The following is a 22,345-nucleotide window of genomic DNA, read 5'->3' as shown; positions in this document are numbered from 1 at the left end:
TCTCTTGTGGGTGACACAGTAACTCTGATGCTGCTACTTGAAAAAGCACAATGTGGTTCGTGGCAGTGACGTGTTAGATGCAAATGTTAACAACAATAACAACATTACTACCAAATTAGAAATGTGTAAACAACAGAATAAGCAAAATTATGACAAACCTGTTAACAATAAAGTTAGAAAGACAAACATTTATCCAGATGGGGAGTAAAACCAAGAGAACAGCAAGCATCAGATTTAAAAGCCCAATCTATCTGGTGCTATTAGGGAAGATCAGCCTAAAACTGCATTGCACCTGTCCAATCCCATCGTGTCCTATGCAGCCTCGTGCAGTGCAGAGCCCCTCAGCACCTCTGCTCACACAGCAAGCAGCAGTGACCTGGCGGTACCTTTGCCTGCCCTGCAGAAGGAGCAGGCTGGCCTTGTGCTGTCAGAATGATTCATCTCGTGTGTAAGACGTGGCCCCTGTAAGGGTCTGGAGATAGCTTTACACTCGCTAACACAGAAAGTTTCAGGAGTATTAAATGAATACGCACTGAGTGGCTTCAGTGCTCAACATTCATTAATTTCAAAACTAGGGAAGTTTTGAAACTTTTGTGTGCGAGATTTCTTTTTCCCTCTCTCTTTTTTTTCTCCCTTCTTTTTACTTCTGATGAGCTTTCTCTATATGAACACAGCTTCTGGGTGTCCAAGCTGTCATTAAAATCAAAGGGAGTCTGAACGCAAAGCAAAAGTACAGTTGTCACTTTAGTTTACTCATGCTTGTCCCAGAAAATGAAAAGAGGCTTTTCTGACTCTGTTTTTTTCTTGCACGTGTGCAGTGCAGTGGCATTTGGAGTTAAACTTCCTATTGTCATGTTGGAAACCCAAACCGTGAACGCAAATCCCCTGATGGCTTAGTAGCAGATTTCTGAGTCTCGTTGCAGGGACATCTTTGAGAATTTGGCCCCATGTTGCAGTGATGAAGTGACAGATTCCTCCCGTACTGAAATTCTGGTGAGCTGAGTGCCTGGAGGTTTGGCTGCTTTGCCAGGATTAGAGTCTGGGTTTTAAAAACCGTAGCTTATTTTTTTTTTCCTCCAAAGAGGCATGAAAATAGAGAGAGCTGCTTTTAGGGAAAAACAAATCCATAAAGACACAGAAGTGCAGATCTGTCCTATCAGATTGGTGCTCACGTGCTCCGAGCTGAGCTATGCTCCCCTTGCTGAATTTCTCTGTCAGAACACAGGCCTGTTCTCTTCTCCCATCAATGCAACAGCCAGCACTTTTAGAGAAGCTTGCTTTCACCCTGTTGATTTCAGAAATCACAGGTTTCTGTCCCTCTCTGATGCTGAGTGGATGCCTTACATACTTTCCCCTTTAGTGACTTGGTGGTTTGAGTGGGCTCTCCTTTCCCTGCTCTTATTTTATGTCACACAGAATGGCATCCTCATAACAGGGCCAGGCACACCACCTCCTTCACCTGTTCAAAGATATCACTTTACGAGAGAAAATTTTCTCAAGCCCTTGCCAATTAAATTCAGTTTAATAACTTGACCATTTATGTGACACATATAATTTTTAAAGAGCTAAATTTAAAATTAAAAAAAATATATCCATTCAGAGTGCTCCCAAGAGGCACCTTGTCACTATCACACCCTCATTTCATTGACAGGGAGGAGGAGGCCAAGTGATTTGTGTGGGGCAATAGACCAAGTCCTCGTGTACCACCCAGCTGAGTTCAATGCTGTCTGGTTTCTCATATGGGGCAAAATCTATCTCTGTTAGAAGTGAGGAATACCTTTATGTGTGTGGGCTTTTTTTCCCCTTCCGTATTTCAGCAGAAGAAAGAACTGAGAGCATAGAGTTTTTAGGTCTTTCAATCTGAGTTTCATCACTGTGCCTGCTTGTGCTCATGCCTCAACACCTTGGGCCAAAGCAGCGTCTGTTCCAAGGCAATGAGGTCTTTTGGATATGAATACAAAGTAGCAGCCTCCCAGAGAGATCTGAGCTCCAAGGATGTACAATGAGATGAGATGTCCTTGTGGCTGTTCTGCCACATCGGAGCAGGAAGGCAACATTCAGAGTAAGGCTACATGCCCCACTTGGGAAGCTCAGTGCCTTCCGAGAATCTCCAAATCACAATTAGCAAATAGAAAACAAAAGCACAATAGAAGTCAAATCAGGAGACCCTTGTATGTTGTTCCAGAATCAAAGGAATATTATCCATGCTTTCAACCTCCTTTCCTCTTGTGAGTTAAAGGTACAACAGATTACTGCATATTTTAAGCAATTTCTGTTTTGAAAGTTTAAATGTCAGTGTAATTCCCCTGGTGGTGACTTCTGTTGTGCTGCTCCAGGCTGGGGCTGAAACGGGACATCTCCCAGTTTTCACACAGTTATCTCATCTTTGCCTTTGATAGGCTTTGTGTCCAGTCGCTTCAACCATTCAATCTGAATTTCAGCTGGCTCCTATTCCTTGACTTTTTGCTTTGAACACAGTCTTGAATGAGGTACAGTGATGGCTTTTATACAGCATTTCTATGCCCTGCTTTCCCCTGGTTACCCCATCTCCTTCCCTCTCAGGTGCAGGGTGATCAGCCCTCCTGCAGTCCGTAATACAGCTACCTAGAAAAGAACATCTCTCTTTTTCTTTGCCTTTCCCACATATTTTTCTCTAGAATGAACTTTGCATTTGAGGATTATTGACAAATCTGTTTGGAAAAGATGCACAAAGAAAAACCTTTATGGTCCATCTTGTGGTAGGAAGCGGGTATTTCTTTGCTCATTTGAATGTCAGAGGATTATTTATGCTGGTGCAATGTTTTGAAGAGATAAAATACTCCCCACTGTGCTACATGCAAATCTCTGCAATGTAAACATAAATAGTTGTTGCACATGCATAATCAAAGACATTTTTTAATAATTATTGTTGGGTAGTTCAGTTCTCTAACAGCATCATCTGGTGTAAATCAGCGTAGCCCTGCTGAAGCCTGCAAAGCCCCCACCGATTTGCACCAGATGGGCCTCCAACTCTTCACTCTAAGTTTAGCCCTTCTGAAAAAATAATAACTGCAAAACCTGATAGTCCTTGAAAACGAAGTCCTTTGTTAATTCACGGAGAGCTGGTAGAGCAAGAGGGGTGGGGACTTTTCTCGACCCGCACGTATGCCTCAGCCCTTATCTAGGGAGAACATTTCTGAGATGAGGGAAAGCACGGGCTGCTGTGCCAAGTCAGCTCCTGCCCCTCGTTTTGGACTGCCACAAAGATTCGCCAGATAGTGCCATGTACAACGTGAACTCCTTGCTGCAGGGACTTGGACTGTGACCACCAGCTCTTTAGCACAGAGCACCAGGCTGCTGCCAGAAGCTAAGGATTTTCAGTCATTTGCAATCTGTGCTGCATTTTTAGATATCTGAAGGTGAAGGTCTCGAAATCTGGTTTTCTGTCCCCAGAGCAATCTTGTTTCACTGTCATTCAGCATTATCTTTTCTTCAACATTATACACAGCACAAAGCACGTCCTATTTCGACACCTGATTCTACATCACCTGAAGAAAACAATCTCATTATTTGGGTGTTCTGTATGCAAACTTTTCTCCAAGTTAATGTAAAATATGATATTTGACAACATTGATTTTCACAAATAGATTCAGACTACATCATCCAAATAGTTGATAGTGGACATTGCCTATGGACATTCATGCTGTAAATAGATTTTTTTTCCAAATCATCAGTGCTATTAATTGGCTTATGGTTGTATTTTGTCTAATTGGCATGAAGCAAACTTTGTACAAAACAAAGTATGAAAACTTAGGAGATTCCCCTCCTCTTTTGAATGATGATAGCAACAATATTAATTACATACGGACTTATTTCTTATTATCAGATAAAATAATGGTTGCCTAAACTTCATAAAAAAGCAAGATTTTCTGGAAGAGAAGATTGTAGACACAGGCACCATATCTAGTTTTCAAGCAAATTAAAGTTTGCATCAGGATGATTGGTTCTTTTAGGTTTGCCTGTGAGATTTTTTTCTCCGTTGTCTATGTTTTCAATGATCTTCTCCAAAAAAATGTTGGTTTTATGGAAGCTTGATGTGGAGCAAACTCTTTTGCAAGGAGTCTGAGCTACTGTGAGCAGCTACTGAAGAGCTTTAAGTCCAATGTGGGTTTAATGTTGTGATGAGTGCCATGGCAGAACAGTCTAACAATATAAGTCTGTTGGACATGTCGTCTGGGCTGTCACGTTCAATTTGCACATGACCTCCTGGCCAAAAAATGGGAAAGAAGTGGTAGAATGTGGGACTGAAAGCTTATATTATTGCTCTGACAGCTTCACTCATCTAGAAGTAATGCAAAATGCAATTTATATTTATACTCTCTGACCTTCTGTACAGAGAGGGAAACTATCTAATGATGGGCCACGGTAGAAGAGAAAGAAACAGATCTCAATACAGCTGGAATTTGTCTACATTTTTTGCTTTTCAACCATTCAATTACAGTCAAAAGATAAATGAAACATGAAGAGTGCATTGGTTAGGTAGTGAGACAATTATTTTATAGTGAGTAGGTTCTGGCATTGAGCCTTGGCAAAGGTTGCCATGCACGCCTTGTTTCACTAGATACAGATAATCTGCTTGCTCCCACTGGACAAATCCCCTCTGCTCGTAGGTGTGTCATGATGCCCATCACAGAGGGAGAAGAGTGACACCAGCAACTCGGTACCACTCTTCCTGTGCATTTGAATCTTCTTGAGAGGAGCTGACACTCTAATCCTATTAACTATGATAAATCAAGTCAGGCCTAATTGTAAATTGGACGTTATTATTCACTTTTGAGGAAAACAGGCAGATAGGAAGAAAGCACTGCTTTGCAGTCCTCTGAGTACAGGACGTGGATTTGTGTCTTCCCAGGATACTGACAAATATATTAAAAAATAAAAAAAAGGAGTTACCAACCTCTGATTCTGACAGAACTGCTGCACTAAATACAGAGATGATCTTTAACAACATGTATTGGAACAGATATCATCCTGCCTTAGTTAAGCATCCTTCACCGCCATAGCCATAGCTGTTTAAAGCTTCATAACAGCATGATTTGGCTCAAAAAAACTTCAGCCTCCAGCTGCATGTGTTTCTCCCTTTTCATTCAAAAGAGGCACAGCATTTGAAGGAAAAGTTGTTTGCAGGAGTGAGCACTGAGAGAAGCCAATGGGCAAGGCAAACACAAAAGTACGAGCTTCACACATCTCAATATATTTTGGAAAACTGCATTGGTTTGGATTTGTTGCTGCATTGCATTGATCCATTCTGCCCCACAGTGAAGTTGATCCAAAGTCTATTGACCTCAACAGGGAGGCTTTCAGAAATGGCTGCAGGCTATGAAACAACCCAGAGTTGTAGTGTTTGTATCAACTAGGAGGTTGCTTGGTTATTTTTTCCTGTCTTAATTGTTTTTATTTCTGGACTGACACATTTTTATGGGTGAGTTTTTGGGGGTTTCTTTTTATGCTTTTGCAGGCTGAACAAAAATTTTAGTCTGAAATCCAACCTTCTTTAGGGAATTCATTTCTGATAGTTATTCATAATTGTTGCTGAGCTGGGGCAAGAAAGTTTTATAAAAGATACACTGTGACAATAGCAGAAAATGACACTGATAGTCACTGTGCAGTTGCTACGTCAGGAAAGAATAAAAATATGGAAATAAGAAGTATGGGAAGGTTGTGTTTTGTAAATAAATGCAATAAGATGAGACAAGTAAGACAAAATTGTGTGATATGAGAGCCCAAGTATAAACTAATGCATGATTTATCTTCCTTTGATTCATTTCCCTACTAAAAATAGTACTTTGTCCAAAGAGTTGGAGCTACCCTGCAGGTTGTAGTCTTCCCATGTCTGATCCTCTTGGAGCAGAATGTAATTATATTTTTAAAATTATAAGAAAACGTGGAGACCAGTCTTTATAGATCTTCAACCCTCAGTCCCTGCTGTCACAAAGCAGTGGCTTTCCAGCAGGCCATGCTTCAGGCTGGGGTTAAGTGATGGGCCACACGTGGGGACCAAGACCTCTGAGTGGTGAGGGGCAGGGCTGGGCACATGGATGTGTGCAGGGCACACTGCAGCAGAAGCTTTGTCACTGTGCACCTGGTTAAATCAATACCCACCTCCACCGAGAGCATCGCACTTCCTTTTCTCTATTTCCAAGTGGGTAACCAGAATAGAAAGGATGAGTTATAAATCAAATCTACCTGTCTAGGGCCAAAAACGCATCTAGGTCTGACTCCCACTGGTGTCACCATGGGCTTTGCCTGTTGTTTTTTTTTTTTTTGCAGTAGGAAAGGGAGGAGCCCTTACAATAACCACAAATTTCCTTTTGCAACTTCTTGCCCTGTGGCCAGCACAGGACACACTGCCTGCTTTCACATATGTGCATATATACATATGTGCACTTTGCAGATCTTTTCCAGCAGAGTCATCAAATCTGGGAAGAAGTAGAGCAGTTGAGTTGGCATTTTGGAGATGAAAGGAAGAAAGAAAAAACTCCCACTTTTTGTCTGTTATTTATTTATATTTTTCTCACCGAGCTGCTGGAGTTCAGCAGTTAACAGTATTTTTTTTTTTTTTCCCTTCACCATTTTTAATCCACAGCCCTGCCCTGTACCTGCCCTTATAATCCCCTAGCATGTGCTGGTGACATCACATGGCCATCAGCTCCCAGCTCCATCCCTGTGACTGTCATTAACTGTTGCAAGCAAATGAAAAATGACTGGGAGACTCGGTGGCTCCCACCAGTGACCTTGGGTATTATTAGAATGACCTCGCTTTGGCTTGACCATAAAAAAAAAGAAAAACCTTTCTTGATATCATCACAGGGGCTGGGGCCAAACTGAAGCTGTTTGCAGCAAGGAACAGGGACAGGAGTGGGGGAAACCATTTAAAAAAGAAAAGTAAACGTTATGCAAAGACACGGTGACCATAAATACTTGCTGAGAGGCATCGCCCCGCAGCCTGATCTTTTGCCAGGACACATGGGGCAGTTTCTGTGTGGTGCTGGGTGTATTTCTGAGCCACCTCCTGTTCATTATTGGCCTGCTTCATCTTAAAAAAATATATAAAATAATATGTAAGGGCTCATTGACTTAACCTACCTTCTGTTACGCTGTACTTTCCCCATCTTAAACACCCCCCTGTAAGCAGAGGAGGCAACACTCCGGGCAGGCTGCACACATACACATATTGAGACACATAAACCCTATCTCTATTAATCTATATACATGCAGCTGCTCTGGGTGCACACACACATGTATACAGTGTGATTTTATGTCTTATTTACATGCACATGTATGTTGGTAGAGATATATATACTGTATTTAACTGCATACTTATGGCTCTGCATTATTCTCAGTGCAGATGAATATGGACATAAAGAGGGCACACGTTTATCACAGGTGTTGCTATCTCCCCCTGTGTGATTTATAGCATACAATTGTGTATGTAGCATTTGTCATATAGCAGTCATTCTCTAAGAATATTTGTGTTAGTATTCATATTGTTAGTATGAACGAGAATAAGGATGAGAGGAAGAGGGGGAAAGGGAAGGAGAAGGAAAAGAGGAGAAGGAGAAGAATTTGCCTGGGCCATGTGACCGTGAGGATGCTCTACTGTTGAATGCCATCCCTGTCAGGGTCTCTGCAAGACAGGGGCTGTTCGGGATACCCTGCTGTGCTCTCATCCAGGCCGTGTTCTGGGGACTGCTCCGGGCTGTGTTGTGGTACCCGGAGGGCTGAGGACGGCTGCGGGCTGCGGTCCGGCTGTCCTCGGAGTGCATGGCTGGGAGGTGGTGAAAGCCCTGCAAGCAGACAGAGCGATGGCCGGCTGCTGTGCTGCCTCACGCCTCCGCTGTCAGCTGGAAATGAATCCCGTGCCCTCTGAACTAAATTCTGGACAAAAAAAAAAAAAAAAGGCAGTTTATTACAAGTGGAATCAAGGGTGGCAAGGGTGGGAGATGGGAATGTGGGAATGCTGCAGATGTTTGGAAGACAGAGCGTAGGCAGTAGCTTCAAGCGATGGGAGCGGGCAGCAGCCCGGGCAGTGATGGGGTGGGGGCTGTCCGTGCTGCGACGGGGGCAGCGGGACCCCCGGCATCCACCGGACAGCTCTGCGCCTCCGCTTTGATTGCATTTCTTTGATTGTTTTATTATTGCGTTATTATTTACTTTTTAAAATTTGTTATTGATGACTTTTCTTCGGCTATTCTATTGGGTTTGCCTAAATGCCATGAGAGCCTTTCTCCCTCTTTGCTTCGCCTGTGTGAGACCGAGGGGGGAGAAAGTAATGCCATCAGGTTCCCTACGCTGCTTCACCACCTCTTTTCTTTTGGGGAAAGGAGGGGGTGCGTCGGCTGCTGCCCACAGATCACCCAGCACACCCCGGGCAGGGCACGAAGCCTCCTCTCAGCCCTCCATCCTCGGAGCTGTCACGTCGTTAGGAGGATGGCACGGACTTTATGGAGTCTGTCAAGCGCTCAGCACTTCTGTCTTTAGTGGCATCCTCACACGCAAACTTCACAGGTGTTAAAAAAATCTCCCGGAAAATGATGATAATAGTAAAAACCCAACAAGCTTAACAGCTGTTCAAGGACACTTTAAACCATCTGATGTTGCAGGATAGGGCTACCGTCCTAATTCTCTCTGGCAGCTTTTCAGGCTCGTTTCAGCGCCGCTTGCCAATGGGGGACGGCTCAGCCGCTCCCCGCGAGCCCCGCTCGGCGCTGCCGGGTGTCTGCGAGAGGTTTGGCACCGGGAGAATCAGCTCCCAGCTCGGCAGACGGGGGGATGGGGAGAGGTGGGGGGGAAGGAAGTGCTCGTGTCTGGAAAAATAATAATAATAAAAAGAGTTTCGAGTGTCAGAGTGTAAATTTAAGAGCTTCAGCCTGAGTAACTTTACGCCGTGTGGCAGTTGAGCATCACCCCGGTGACACCAAGGGACATGCGACAAGAGCGAGAACCGTCCGAGGACACGCGGTGTGCCATGAGCCGGGAGTGGCCGTGTGACGGCAGGACCGAAGGCAGGAGCACAGCCCCGTCCCTCTGCCCCCTGCGCTGCCCGTCTGCCCCTCCGCTTCTCCATTCCCTTTGGTTCCTGGGTCTTATTCCGGGTTTACATTTAATTCTGAAGTGCCGAAGCCTCGGTAACAGGAGAGGTTTCCTCTGAAGGACAAACAAACCTCAATGAAACCCCAGAGCGATCCGCAGCGCCTAGCAGAGCTGCAGCGATGCCCGCAGAAGGGGTGAAAGTCGTAAGTCTGAACCGGAACCGTGCCAAACCCGGCCAGCAGCACAAGGGCAAACTTCTCACGGGCCGCAGGGTTGGCTCTTATCCTCACTTACACTGATAAGTCCTTCTGCTAAATCCCCCGAAGTTGCTTACTCTTTCGTTTCGTGTATAAAGTTACCGAAATCCGACAGATAAAGGCTATACCTTTACCATTAGGGATAAACCCTATAGCCCTAAGAGACTCCGCTGCAGAAGATCAGTTAGAATGTGGTGCTGCTTACATGGAAGGCTGGAAAAAGACAGGAAAACTGTGCGTTACTTTAAACCACAGCGTGAGGAAATTCGCCATGCAGTAAGAGGAGGAAAAAGGCATCTGTCAGAGGGATAAAAACATCCACCGCTGTGCTGTCACCTGTATCTGTACTTTCGGGAGCAGGCGGAGAGGCTCGGGAAGCTGTTTCTCTTTTCTTTTTCTTATTCTTTTCCTTTTTAAACCATCGTATTCATTTATTTTTAAGTTGCAAGGATGCAATAGACGCGTTGATGTACTGACGAGCACACTATATATTCTGCTCTCAAACTCGCAGCCTGGTTTGGGGGGCTGCGCTGGATGTGTGCGTGAAGGTTGGGGCGAGAAAATGAATAACAGAAAACCCTAGAAAGTTTTTCTAAAGAGAGTAACTGAAGAAAACCCCAAATTACCGGGGACTGCTGGGAGGGTAACGTACCAGTCCCGTATTCCTCGGGGACCCGTAGAACTAAGGAAGGGTGACACATTTCGGGAGATTCAACTGTTTGCTTCCTGTGTCCAAGGGAAAAGTTTTCGCGTACTTTGCAGCCAATTTTGATGGTTCGTTTCAGTGCCGCCGTGGAGAGCAGAGCCCGGTCCCAGCTCCCTTCACGCTGCTTACAAATCACAGTTTCCCTCTGGCTACCCAAAGCTGTTTGAATTCGAGCCCCCGAGCTCCCGAAACTTTTGCAGCCATAAAGAGAGAAATAACCCATGGAAAAGAGTATTTGGACTCGGGGGCAATGTTATATCACAGCACATTGATTTAAAAAATACGAAGTACGGGCTCTCGCTCTGGTATATTTGAACAACGTTGATTAAAAAGAAAAAAGAAAAAAAAAAAAGAACGAAGGCAGAGGAAGAGAAATAGAAAAGTTTAAAGGGAAAAGGGTGAGGGACTCAATCGTGGGAGAGCCGGGAAGGGAAAAGCCGAGTGTGAGCGAACCCAGCGCCGTTCGGCGGGGTCGGGGGAGGCGGGCAGCAGCTGGCGGCCGGGGAGATCCCGGCTCCGTCCCCGTGATGCAGGGAGAGGAGCCCTGGCCGCCCTGCCCCGGGCCGCAGCCCTCGGGTAATGAACTCGAGTGTCTGCCTCCCTCAGCCCTGCCCGTTCTTCTTCAGCCAACTTGACAAAGTGGAAGAAATATGACATGTGAATTATTAAAGAGGAGGCAGTTGACTCCTAACCTCTGTTGCTTTTTCTCAGAAGCCATTACCTGAGAATTTATCTTGCAGGAATTACAGTGTCTGAAAGCTTCGGGAGAGGCAGCGCGGAGGGAGGGGGACGTTTGAATGAGAGTTTTGAAGAAATACCGCTGAAAAGCACCGGGTTTCACCTTCGCATTTGCACCACTCAAGAGATGGATAACGTGTTAGAGAAAACAAGCCATCCCTCCTCAGAAGTGGATCAGTTCTCCGCAGGGAGCCGGGGAATAAAATCCGGACTGAATTTAAAACGCCCATCACCACTTAAATACCTTTAAAAGTAGGAAGGGGGAAAGGGAGAGCTTTTCCGCGGTTAAAGTTTGTCCTTTAGCCCCGTCCTTAGAGTTAATGAGGGCACTTTCTGGGCACCCGATAAATAATCCTCCCGGGTGCAGCAGGGCTGTACGCATCCCGCCCGCCCCGGTGCGCGATTTACACACGATGTACACATCATTTATGTACGATTTCTCTCCCTGCAGAGCCGTGCCGGAGTCCTGGGAGGAAAAGCACAAACTTTTCGGGATAGGCTTCAAAGTTTGGAGGACCCGCGATCATCTCTGCAGAAGTCGCACGGTGCCGCCGCAGCTGCGGGCACTGCCAGGCAGAGCTGAGGAGAATTATTTCTTTTTCTCTTTCTTTTTTTTTTTCCCTCTTTCTCTTTTTTTCTCCCCACAACTCGTAGTTGAGGTCTTTATTGAACGGTACGAACGTATCCTTTTATTTCATTATTGGTATTTTTATTTTTTAGATTTGTAAACGGGAAAAACCCACTCTGGGAGAGATGTCGGGGGGATTTTTTTTCCCTTCCTTTGGGCATAGATTTGTATCTAGCGCTGCCAAGCTGGATGTAATAATTGAATCTCTCCCAAATCTTGGTGATAGAGCAGTCAGAAATGACTCCATCTGACAGCAGAGCCATGAGGCAAGTGATGGATACTATTGTCCAAGCCTGACCCTCCATTAACACCACCTATCAGCATCTGTATTCTGTCACCAATTCCCATGCCGGAGCCAAGAGGGGTGACTCTAATATTCTGAGCACATTGAAGGCTTCCATGCTGAGTTCAACCCTGCATCAACTAAATGGGTGGAGAGGATGACCTAAACCTTGCTCTCTCTATCTCCACTCGCCTTATTACCCCTCTCCAGTCCCATTGTTTTGCAGGTGCCTGCAATTTGCTCCTTATCTCCTCTCTGTTTATGAGGGCTCCTTTTTTACTAATACAAAGGAGAAATGTTATTAATATTAATTAACAAAATAAAAAATGAAGCAGTTTGGGGAATCCACCAAATGAATAATCTCATCCCTTAATTGGAGATGAAGTGGGGGGGAAGGAGGTGTAAGAGAAACAGATGACCTATTGGGTGACAGGCACAGGTTGGAAGGGTGACATTTTATTGTAAGCCTCCCTATGAAAGGAAGAAAAGGAAAGGACCAGTCAATTTAATGCAGGGACCAAGAGTGCAAGAGTGTTGCTAAGAGACAGAGATGCTGCTAAAGTTCTGTGAGAAGCTGTACCCTGACCTTATGCAAATGGAGGCTTCCAACTCTTTGTGGAAAGGCTGCAAATTCCACCCACTGTGTCACCAATACCTGGCATCGAGCCTTTTATTCAAATGTTCTCTAAAAACACACACGCAGAGGATGTGACAAAGCATGACACATTTAGGGCTGGAAGGGAGGGGGGCGCGATGGGGGGAGCGGGAGGGGGAAGGACGGATCTCATGGTGGAAATATCACCCACCCGTACCTCCCAGAGCCTGTCATCCTTCCGAGCTGAGAGACGGACCTAAAGATTTCTAAATTGCCTTAATCCAGACCTATTAAGAGTCATAAACAGCACCAATTCCTCGTGCATTTGAGGGGGTGGGAAACAGCAGAGTCATCCCGACCTACTCGATGCTCCTGTCCTCACATCTGCAGTACCTACAGTTGCCCAGTGCTGCCTTCTGCCTTGGGTTGCACTGCATGGTCGTAATGCGGCAGGGTGAAGCAGAGTTTGCCTAGGGCCCGGACCCACAAGAGCCCGTGAAATGCAACATAAAGTGGAGCTGCTCCCAGCTGAGCCCGGACACAACCTTCACCCGAGACTGAAGGTGAAGAGAGGGACTCAAACTTTCTGCTATCAGGATTCCCCCCCCCCCCCGTCCCTTTTAAATAATCTCATTTGCAGACCAGCACTCAGGGAACGGAATCTTATATAAAACCCCAGATCGTGCCAGCTTTCTTCCGAATATTTTAAAGCCTGCAGATGCTGCATGTGGGGCTCCCTGCAGCTCCTAACTCTGGAGCGGAGTCCTGCAGCACAGTAACCCCGCTCATCTCTCCCCAGCACGGTGCAAATGGCAAGGTGGTGTTTTCCCACAAACCTGTGGACCGAAAGGAAGGGCAGTTTGTGCTCAGGGTGTGAAAAGTGCGAACGGAGTAATGCCGGTCAGCCCCTCCCTACAACGAAATGCTCCAAGGGAAAGCAGTTCCTGGTGGTCCAACTTCACACCGGCTGAGTTCAATACCGTTTCCACGCGATCTGGAAATTATCGGTCTGCTTTTATTGCAGTTTATCCTCGGGGCACTTTTGGGACTCTCGTGGGCAATTTTCCTGTCTTCACAGGAGATAGGGTTTCTCTGTCTGCCCTGAGCAGCAACAGAGCAGTGACTCAGCTGCAGTTGGTGCTTTAAGTCGATGCCCGGTTACGCATCTTTTGGTCACGCACTGTTTCCTTCTGCTCCAAACAGTCTCGGAAAACAGACACGAAGGAAGAGATCAAAACAATAAAATGAAAATAAAAATGATAAAAGTAAAAAACAACAACAACAACAACAACAAAAAACCAAAATACAAGCCCTCTGACCCAGTCGGATACACCTATTCCCCGGTCCCTTTGTAGGGTAAAACCACTTTCTGGGCATCTCTTGCCCTCGGAATGCCCCAGCCCATCTGGAGAACGTGACCTTTCGCTTGCAAACGGCCGAACCCTGCGGACAGAGGTGGTCTTGGGAAGGGACCGCCGCTTCCTGAGTGCCACCCGGGCTCTGGGGCCGCTCCCAACGCGGCCCCGTTCTGCCCCGCGCATCCTGCGCACCCCCCGCAGTGTATCCCCACGTCCAGGTGGACGCAGGAAATGAATTTATCCATGCAACTTGCCCGGTAGATTATTATTATTATCTTTTTTTTTTTTTAATAGTAAGACTTCTCATAATGAGCACAATATTATTAATATTTCATACTAGCAGTGTGTGTATGGTGAACTTTGTAATGGGAAATTCAATCGCCGCTGTAAATATTAATGGAATATGAAATGAAGCCACAGCTTCCATGTAGCACTGACAGTAAAACGGAGTGAACATGTGGTGGCCCTGGGGCAAGATAGGCCTTTCCTCTTGTCTCTCTCGCTTTATTACATTAGCCCGAGCCTCTCCTTACAGTCCTGGGCTCAGAAGCTGAAGTTCACAGGTCAGCCATGACAAATGTCCCTACGTCTCGCCAAACAAGACCCCCTGGCCTTGCCATTACATCTGCCCAACGAGCCCCTGGAGGGTGCTTAAGGGGGTCTGGTGCAGGTAAAGAGCTCTTTAACGCAACTTTCCGAACAGATCAGAGGAGCGGAGGCTGCAGGATCTCCTTCAGGGCTGAGCTGCTGGGAGCCCCCGCCCCCCGCTCCGCGCTGCGCTTTCCTTCCGCGCAGAGCTGCGGCAGAGCGCGGATATTCCCCAGCTGCAAAGCGCTGCCAGCAGCGCCTTGGAAAGAGTGTCTTTCGAAGGCGTTTTTTGGCTCATCAGCCAATTATTTCAACACTTGGGACGACATCAGCCCCAGACTGTCAGCCCGTGGGCTCTTCCCCCCCCTCTCTTTTTCTCTATTTCCAGGATTTCTCTTGAATAAACAGCGCTCACAACAGCTTCCTTCCCAGAGTGGGCATCAATCTTCATTCGTTAGGGGGGACCACGTCAGAATTTCCTCCTGCCTTTCCCCTTGGAGGTGTTGGTTGCGCACTGATTTATGCTTCACCCTCCCCAGGTCGGGGCCGCGGGTCTGGCCAGGGCTGTTCGGAGCTCAGGGACGGCGAAACCCGAGTTTTGAGCTGTGCAAACCCGCTGGGGGCTCTGAGCGAGCAGGGTCGGGGCCTGGAGAGGTGGCACAAGGCACCGTGCTGATAATTAAACAAGGTGCATTTAGCTGAGTGGAAAGCGGGAAGGAAACGAATAGGGGGGAATTCCAAAGCGCCTGTGGGGCAACCTTTTATTTCTCAGCAGCGAACTTCTTCCTTTACGTGAGAGAAGGAAAACCCATCGCACACCGATTACCCCACCGCCGTCAGCCCGTGCTGATATTCTGCTTCCAAAATTACTCAGTACAATACCCAGTCTTTTTTTCTTTTTTTTCTTTTTCCCTAGGAAATTCTGATCTCTTATTCTCTATCAAACCGTATAGAAAAGCTGAGCTGCGCGTTCAGCCCGTCCAGCTGTCCGGCGTGAAAATGCTGAACAGGAAGGGATGAGATGAGGAGAGCCCCCCTTCGCTGCCTCCTTCCTTGGGGTGCTCGTCCCCAACTGCACCCCGGGGGGAGCCCGCCCCAGGGAGCCCCGCAGCCACCCCTGCTGTGGGATCGCCAATGCAAAGCGAATAAACCCAAACGCGCATCCCGGCGTCGGTTCGGCCACTTTCATGTAGCCTTATTCTTAATAACTCCTGTATATATATATATTTTTTCCAGCACCGTGGCTCGCGTACTTCGTACAGTCTCTGTGGCTTCATTAAAAGCGTTCAGTTATATCCCCCAGGAAAATGCAAGCGTCACCTCTCTTTGCCTTTTTAAAAGAGTTGCACTTTCAAAGAATATTTTTCCCCTTTTTTAACTAAAAGAAACAGCGCCAGAGTCAGGTTTTGTAAGTGTTAAATAACTTTCCCAGCGTGTATTAAAGGAAGATTGTATTTTATCAACAGCTGATTGATGCGGCCATGTGATCCTCTCGGTTTGTCTATAGTATCATATTTATTTAACCTGCTGGGGGACTGTGTTCAGGGGCCGCTTGCTCCCGCTGGCAAGAGCACACACATTACACACTACCCCAGGTATTCTGATTGATTGTTCCCACCCCACAGCCTTTGGATCATAATTTAACACAGCAGGTCCTACAGCACAGACGGGGTTTTCGGGAAATACGGTGAAGGATTTCTATGAACCAGTACCGCACAACTACCAGGTTTTCTGAACTAAGAATCTGAATCAGGGAGAGAGGTGGAAGAGTGCTTTGCCACCACAATGCGAACACAAACGCCTTTAGCCTCTCCACTGAATGCGAGCCCTTCAATTTTAACAAGTTCTTCCTGCAAATGAGCATTTCCTGGGACTATCAGAGCACCTGAGAACAGCTCCATCAGCCTCGTCAAATGCTTCACAGCGGCGGTCAATTACATTCGAGCATATATAAGATCAGGAGAGTGAGACACCAGTTTTCTTCTCGCTCGCTTCAGGTGAAGCGGTTCAGAAACTCTTATGGCCACCAGCTGCTGTTTGCTCCCGGAGAGGATTTAAAAGCAGAACAACCCCATCCCAAAATAATGACCGTAGGTAAAACCCCCTAGAACAGATTAAATAGGTAAAACGCGCCACAGCAGCGCTCTCTGGGCTGCAGTAAGTTGTGCCAGGTGAGGCGGCTGCTCCCTGTAAACTGTTCCCCCTCGGGCAGGGTGCGGGGCGGTGCGGGTCTGCTGTTGGTAGAACCGTAATTAAGGTGCAATGTCAATTTTTTTTGGTTATTTATTTATCTAATTATTTATTTAAAACAAACTTTTCCAATTGCTTACGGGATTAAAAAAAACCAAGTTATTATTGCTTTTTATCTCTCCCCCCCTCATCCCCCCCCTCCGGCAGGATGCTTTCTGCAGGCAGCCCTCCAGCCACGCTCTACGCCTCGAGGAGGGCTTTCCTCTGCCCTTGGCTGCCCACCGCGCAAGGCGGAGGGCTCGCAGCTTTGCCCTCTGCTCCCCCACGACGCCCGGAGCCTTCGCAAGATACGAGGCCGGGCTGCGGGCTGTCCGTGGGGCAGGGGCTGCGCCCGGCGCCGGGAGGTGCCTGTCCCGAGCTGGTACCCCGGGCACAGCCCAGCACACGGCAGTGTTTACCTATGACTCAGGGCTAGGCGAAGGATGCAAAGACTTCGCAAGGTGAGGGAGATGGCAAAGGAGGTGCCAGCTAATAGATCGGCTGCCGTCCCGTGGGGCAAAGGAGTGTTGACAGATCACGTTAATCAGTAATTTTTTTTTATATTTATTTTTATTTTAACTAGTGGGTTCCAGTGGTGGATAGCCTCGTTCCTCGGACTCGTAACCCGTTCGTGGCCGGGACTCTGTTGCGTATCTCCTCTTCTCTAGGAACCCCCGCGTCGCCCGGGCACGTCCTGGGGCATTTCTCCTTTCCACTCTGTTTTTGCCCGGGACGAATTCTATCGATCGCGGTCAGCCGTGCTGAGACCCACTAATTCTGTTTTTTGTGGTCCAGACTTCCCTTTGAGAGCAGGTGAATGCTACACCACCTGTTCTGTTGACAAAGTAAAGTAAATCCCACTTAAAAACACGATTCCTAGGCTCTGCGAGAATGAAGCATATATGTTTTTAGGGCTTGTTGGTGCCAGGTCATATTGACCGATTCCTGAATAGTTGCCATTGTGCCGCGCTTGCAAAAGGAACCAGAGCAAACATCACCCCAGAAAGGTTTGTGGTTTTCCTACACATGTGGGCTGCAGCCTCGCACCGCGCCCTGCTGCTCGCCCAGCCTCTCCCTCCCCTTCCTAATCTCTCCCTTTTAAATTTGTTGTGAAAGTGGGGGGAGGAAAAGAGGGAAAAAAAAAAAAAACAAACAAAAAAACAAAAAACCCGCTCTCATTTCGAGAAGGGGCAGAGGATCAAAGAGCAATGGGTGTTCGCGCTCCTCTCGGGCAATAACAGGGCGAACGCTCCCCGCCCGTAAGGGGAAACGATCGGGAGTGCCCGTCGTCTCTCTCAGCTCTTTCTCCCGTCGCTCCCGGAACACAGCGGGGGCTGCACTGCCCGCTGTCCCCCGCTATCCGATGGGGTCGGCTCGTTCCCCCCCTTCCCGAGGAACTTTCCTTAGGAAACAACAACGTTTGTTCATTCCAAGCCTCGGCAAACAGCTAAACTAGTTTACACAGTTGGTTTTGACAAACGAATAAATTGTTTTCTTTAAGTACGCCGTCTTAAGTAAGCACACACTTTAACTAGTTTTCCTATGAGACAGCTTTTTACTAGATTGCTTTTTCATTGCGTGGCTATCGAAATGAGATAATGACCAAAGAGGTGGAACCTAATCAGCCTTTTAGTTGAGTTTAAAGAGTCTAGAGGTAGTTTAAAGGTAGCTTTGGTCATGTTTGCTGGCCGGCTGCGATGTTTGCACTACCACGTTATGATGGGGAGAGTAATGTGTTTGATAGATAAGGGAGAGAGGCTAGCCAAAAAGCAAGGTCAACTGTGATAAGGCTTGACACTTTTACTCATTTTTCACACACTTAAAAGGGAACTTTAAAATATGAAGGAAAAAAAAAAAAAAGCGAAGAATCGACATGCTAACATCCATCATAAAAACAGGATGTTATCAGTCCTTACTTCTTATTTAATTAGCCCAAAATCTTATGGTAGTTTGGAACGTGTCGTGGTATTTAAAAAAAAAAAAAAAAAAGCCATTTAATATTTTTCTAATTTGTTAGCAAACAGAGACATCCTCAAAACAGGTGTGGGATAATCACACACCTTATTCTTTCTTCTGAAGCATCTTCCCGATGTTTTATGCTTTTCTAGTAGTGAATAAAACAAGCAGTAGGGTGAAGAGACAAGTCTGTGTGATCAATAGTGATGGGAGCATGGAGGGTTGTAGTAGAGGACAGAAATCCTGGGGGGAGAACAGAAAAAAACCCTCACAGAGGGGTTAAAATCTCTGCACAACAAAACCGCCAGGTACCAGTGAAGAAATATAACGTGAAATGTAACCAAACAATCAATGGCAAAACTCTCATTAAGTTAAATAAGGCCTGCCGTGACTTGAATGGTTTTTTTGAAATACTTGTGTCCAGGAGAACAGATACGTATTATTGATCCTAGATTCTATAAAATGAATTGATTTTTTGCTGTATACACAAGAATTCTAAACCAGAACTTATTATGTTTTTCTTTCAGGAAGCTTTTCTGCCATCTTTGGTTGAAATCTAAGCCAGAAGTTGAAGATCAGTCTCTAGCCAACAACACATCTTCTGAGAACAAATGATTGTTGTCCTCATTCGACAAAGTAATAATGAGGTAATATTTGCACAGCAATCTAAAACCAATTTCCAAAAGCAGCTTGGGTTGAGCATACAAAGGCAGCTACACACCTATGTCCAAAATATGTATTCTCACAGCCATTTTGCTGTGCAACTGCCAGCCAAAATAGACCTGGAGCTTATAGGTGCTGCAGATTTCCTCCCTGAAGCCTGCAAGCCCTAGAATTTGCCTTTTGGCATATCTGGGGCTCTACTTTTGCTCTGAGCCCTTCACCAGCAAGGTCTTTGCCCATGTAGAAGGGGTTGGTTAAGGAGGGATTCTCAGGGCTTTAAGAGAGAAAACAGTCCTGGTGAAGGAAGGGGGGCAACCTGCTGTCTTTTCTCTTTTAGAAGATGTTCTGCCCTTGTTTGGTTGGTTGGAGCTGCCTCAAAGGGGTGATCTTTGCTCGGGGTTCTCCTCTGTCTGTGAGGGCTTCTGCCCCAGCTCTGGTGGGATATGGAAGGGAAAAGTGGACCATATGTTCATGTGTTCCTCCTGAGATGGTTCCACTCTGCAGAAAAATAGGACCAGAGGCAGCGATGAGTATGGCTCTGTGTCTTTGTGTCAGGCACTAGAGGAAGAAATTTAACACCAGGGTGAGTGCTGTAAGTCTGGGATATTCTGTGGAGATGGGCGCTAAAGTCATTGCTATGGCAAACCTCAGCCCCGAGCACCCCCAGGTTCTGGTGTGCTTCCAACTCTGCAGGGAAGGGAACTGAGAAAGGAGTGGCCCCTCTTTCCTACTGCACCCAGAGCGAGCAGATCCCTGAGGATGGATAGGAATTCCCCCCCAGGGGAGCCTAATCCTGGCATACTTGCCTGCAGAGCTCCCTGCAGTGCTGGGTCACAGTCCCTGAGCAAACACAGACTCACAGCCCACGGCTGGTGCCAAGCACTCCTATCCAGGCGGGGCTGATACACTTGCACTAATCCCAGAGTTAGCACACAAGGCACTGCTGAGCCCACATGTGGAATCTACAAGCTTTAGGTGCCTAGAAACTTAAAACCTTGTGCACGACAATCACTTGGGCAATTTTTATAATACCACTCCTAAATATTTGGCTAACTGGACCCACTTGGGGTGTATTGCAGACTTCACTGAGACACCTTATCTCTAAAATAAATTGTGAGATCGAGGCATTAGCTGAGAAGGGGTGGGATCACTTCTCCACATAGAGACCACACAGTGTCTCTTTCCCATGTCACCATTGCTTGGGACTGCTTTTCATACCATGTGTTTCTTTCTGGTGCTAAGTCCCACAGGTAAAACATAAAATCATTAAGGTTGGAGAAGCCACCAAGCTCATCCACTCCAACCACCAAACCATCCCTATCCTGCCCACTGACCGTGTTCCTCAGGGAGCAACTCGGGAGTGCAAGCTTAGGGCATTGTGGAAGCAACAGTGGATGCAGCTGGATTACAATTTCCATGGAAGAAAAAGAAGAAAGAAATGTAGAGCTCCAGTAATGATTTTCTTCCTATGGAGGCCACCTTCTACACTTTTTTTTTGTCTCATTTTAATAATCTATATCAGTGTTGTTTTTTAGCTGATTTTAATGTCAACTAGGGATTAATGTGCATTAATTAAATTGACTGTATTTTCTTTAATGAGCACAAAAGGATTTTATGTTAATACTGATGATCCTAATAAGGATTCTCTCTGCTTATCTGTATTTTCTTAACATCCTGAAATATTTTATTAGGAAACAAATTAATTTAGTTACTATCACGGGGTAAAAACAGAAGCTATCAGGTGACTGCCAACTGGGTCTGGCGTTAGCAAGCTATGCGACAATTAAGCTATAAGAACTGCTTTTAGCTGCAGAACTGTTCACTGCAATGCATTATTTTGAACAGTTTATGCCTTTTTTATTTCTTGTTTGGCATTGGCTGACTCTTACCTGGATTTGAAGCTACTGTTAAACAAGAACACAAGTAATATTAAAGGAGATGCTGTCAGTGAGACCTGGGCTAAGATCCATGCCTGTTCCTTGCTAGAAACCAGAAAGGATGAGGAATAGAAAGGATGAGCTGGGAGCAGATGCTGCAGTGATCCCAATAGGTAGACAGGTAGTTTTGCTTGTCCCTCTTTCAGCTGTGCAGATTGACGATGCAAATTAGTTTCTAAATAGTCAAAAACCTTATAATAACGCTTCTCCACAACAAATGAAAGAAATACATTTATTTGCATGCGTTAATATATGTGTCAATATATATTTATACATTCACAGCTGTCGCGGGCTTGAAAGACACTTGACTTGCTGAGCAAGCATTTAATAAAAAGCCCATGGAAATGTTAATTAATGGTATTTGGTACTAAATGCTCACTTTGATGCTAAAATGTTATACTGCACAGATTTAAAATTCATGCTGCATTTTTTGCCCTTGTTACCATCTGCAAATTTCTACCCCACACCCCATTCTCACATCAGGTTGCTGAAATAATTCAATAGTATTATAGCATATGTCAGTAAGAAACAGTAGGGACAGATTCTCATCTCAGTCCTCTTGTTTGACTTTGTGGCTCTCAGTTGCATGCTTTTTGCCAGGTTTTCTCATTTATCATGGTTTAGATGACTATTCACTCAAAGCACCGTCCGATCTGCACAAACACGTTTGAAGAGAAAACATGTCTCAAAAAAATCCCCCATCCAAAATTCCAGCAGCTGTCAGCTCTTAAATAAATGCAGTTCCGGTGATTTCAGAAGGAATGTTTTGCTGCATGAAGTTACTTAGGCATAGTACAGCTTCCAAGTGGAGATGTGAGAAACCTGATGGCTGCTCTGTGCTGGATTCTGAAGGTTTTGGGGCTTAAAGCCCACTCCAAACATGGTGTGAAGGGGCTGTGAATCCCACTGAAGGTAATTCTTTTTTCCTAAACCCTGTGTGTGTGTGTGTGGGGAAGATTAAGCCAAGACAGTGATAGAATTTTTTGGGCTGAAAAATCGTGAGATCTTTGGAAATGAATGATTTGAAGAAAAAGTGGCTTAGTGTTCAAGGGCTTTGATTTTAAACCACGTTTAAGTAATTGTTGACATGATAACAGAACTACCTGAGCTTTCATTTACATTTATCCTCAGTTGGACCAAGTTTCCCTGCAAAACATTTTATGATCACAATTTAAACTTAGTAAAAATTTGGCTAAAATATTTCCGAAGGGACAAATTCCCACTGAAACAAAAATAAAAAGTTGCTGCTATTTCACTTGTGAAGAGAGAAAAATCTACAAGAAATCCAACTGTTTTATGTGCTTGTGATAGTTATGGGACAGTTTGTGTATGCAT

At 45.8% G+C, this 22,345-nt stretch overlaps 1 long non-coding RNA gene across 2 annotated transcripts; it reads left to right on the top strand.

Moving 5' to 3' along the window:
- Positions 1 to 16,227: 16,227 nt before the first annotated feature.
- On the top strand, positions 16,228 to 21,379 carry LOC128075342 (uncharacterized). 2 transcript variants are annotated; one of them, XR_008203784.1, is made up of 4 exons: positions 16,228 to 16,396; positions 16,623 to 16,915; positions 18,938 to 19,057; positions 19,578 to 21,379. It is a non-coding gene; the product is annotated as an uncharacterized LOC128075342 (long non-coding RNA). The 2 variants fall into 2 exon arrangements; XR_008203786.1 differs by lacking the exons at positions 16,228 to 16,396; positions 16,623 to 16,915 and adding an exon at positions 17,375 to 17,461.
- The last annotated feature ends 966 nt before the right edge of the window (positions 21,380 to 22,345 follow it).

The sequence above is a fragment of the Tympanuchus pallidicinctus genome, unplaced genomic scaffold (assembly GCF_026119805.1).
Source record: "Tympanuchus pallidicinctus isolate F22 unplaced genomic scaffold, pur_lepc_1.0 scaffold12, whole genome shotgun sequence".
In the NCBI taxonomy this organism is placed as follows: domain Eukaryota; kingdom Metazoa; phylum Chordata; class Aves; order Galliformes; family Phasianidae; genus Tympanuchus; species Tympanuchus pallidicinctus.
This window is presented reverse-complemented; position numbering and strand designations above follow the sequence as displayed.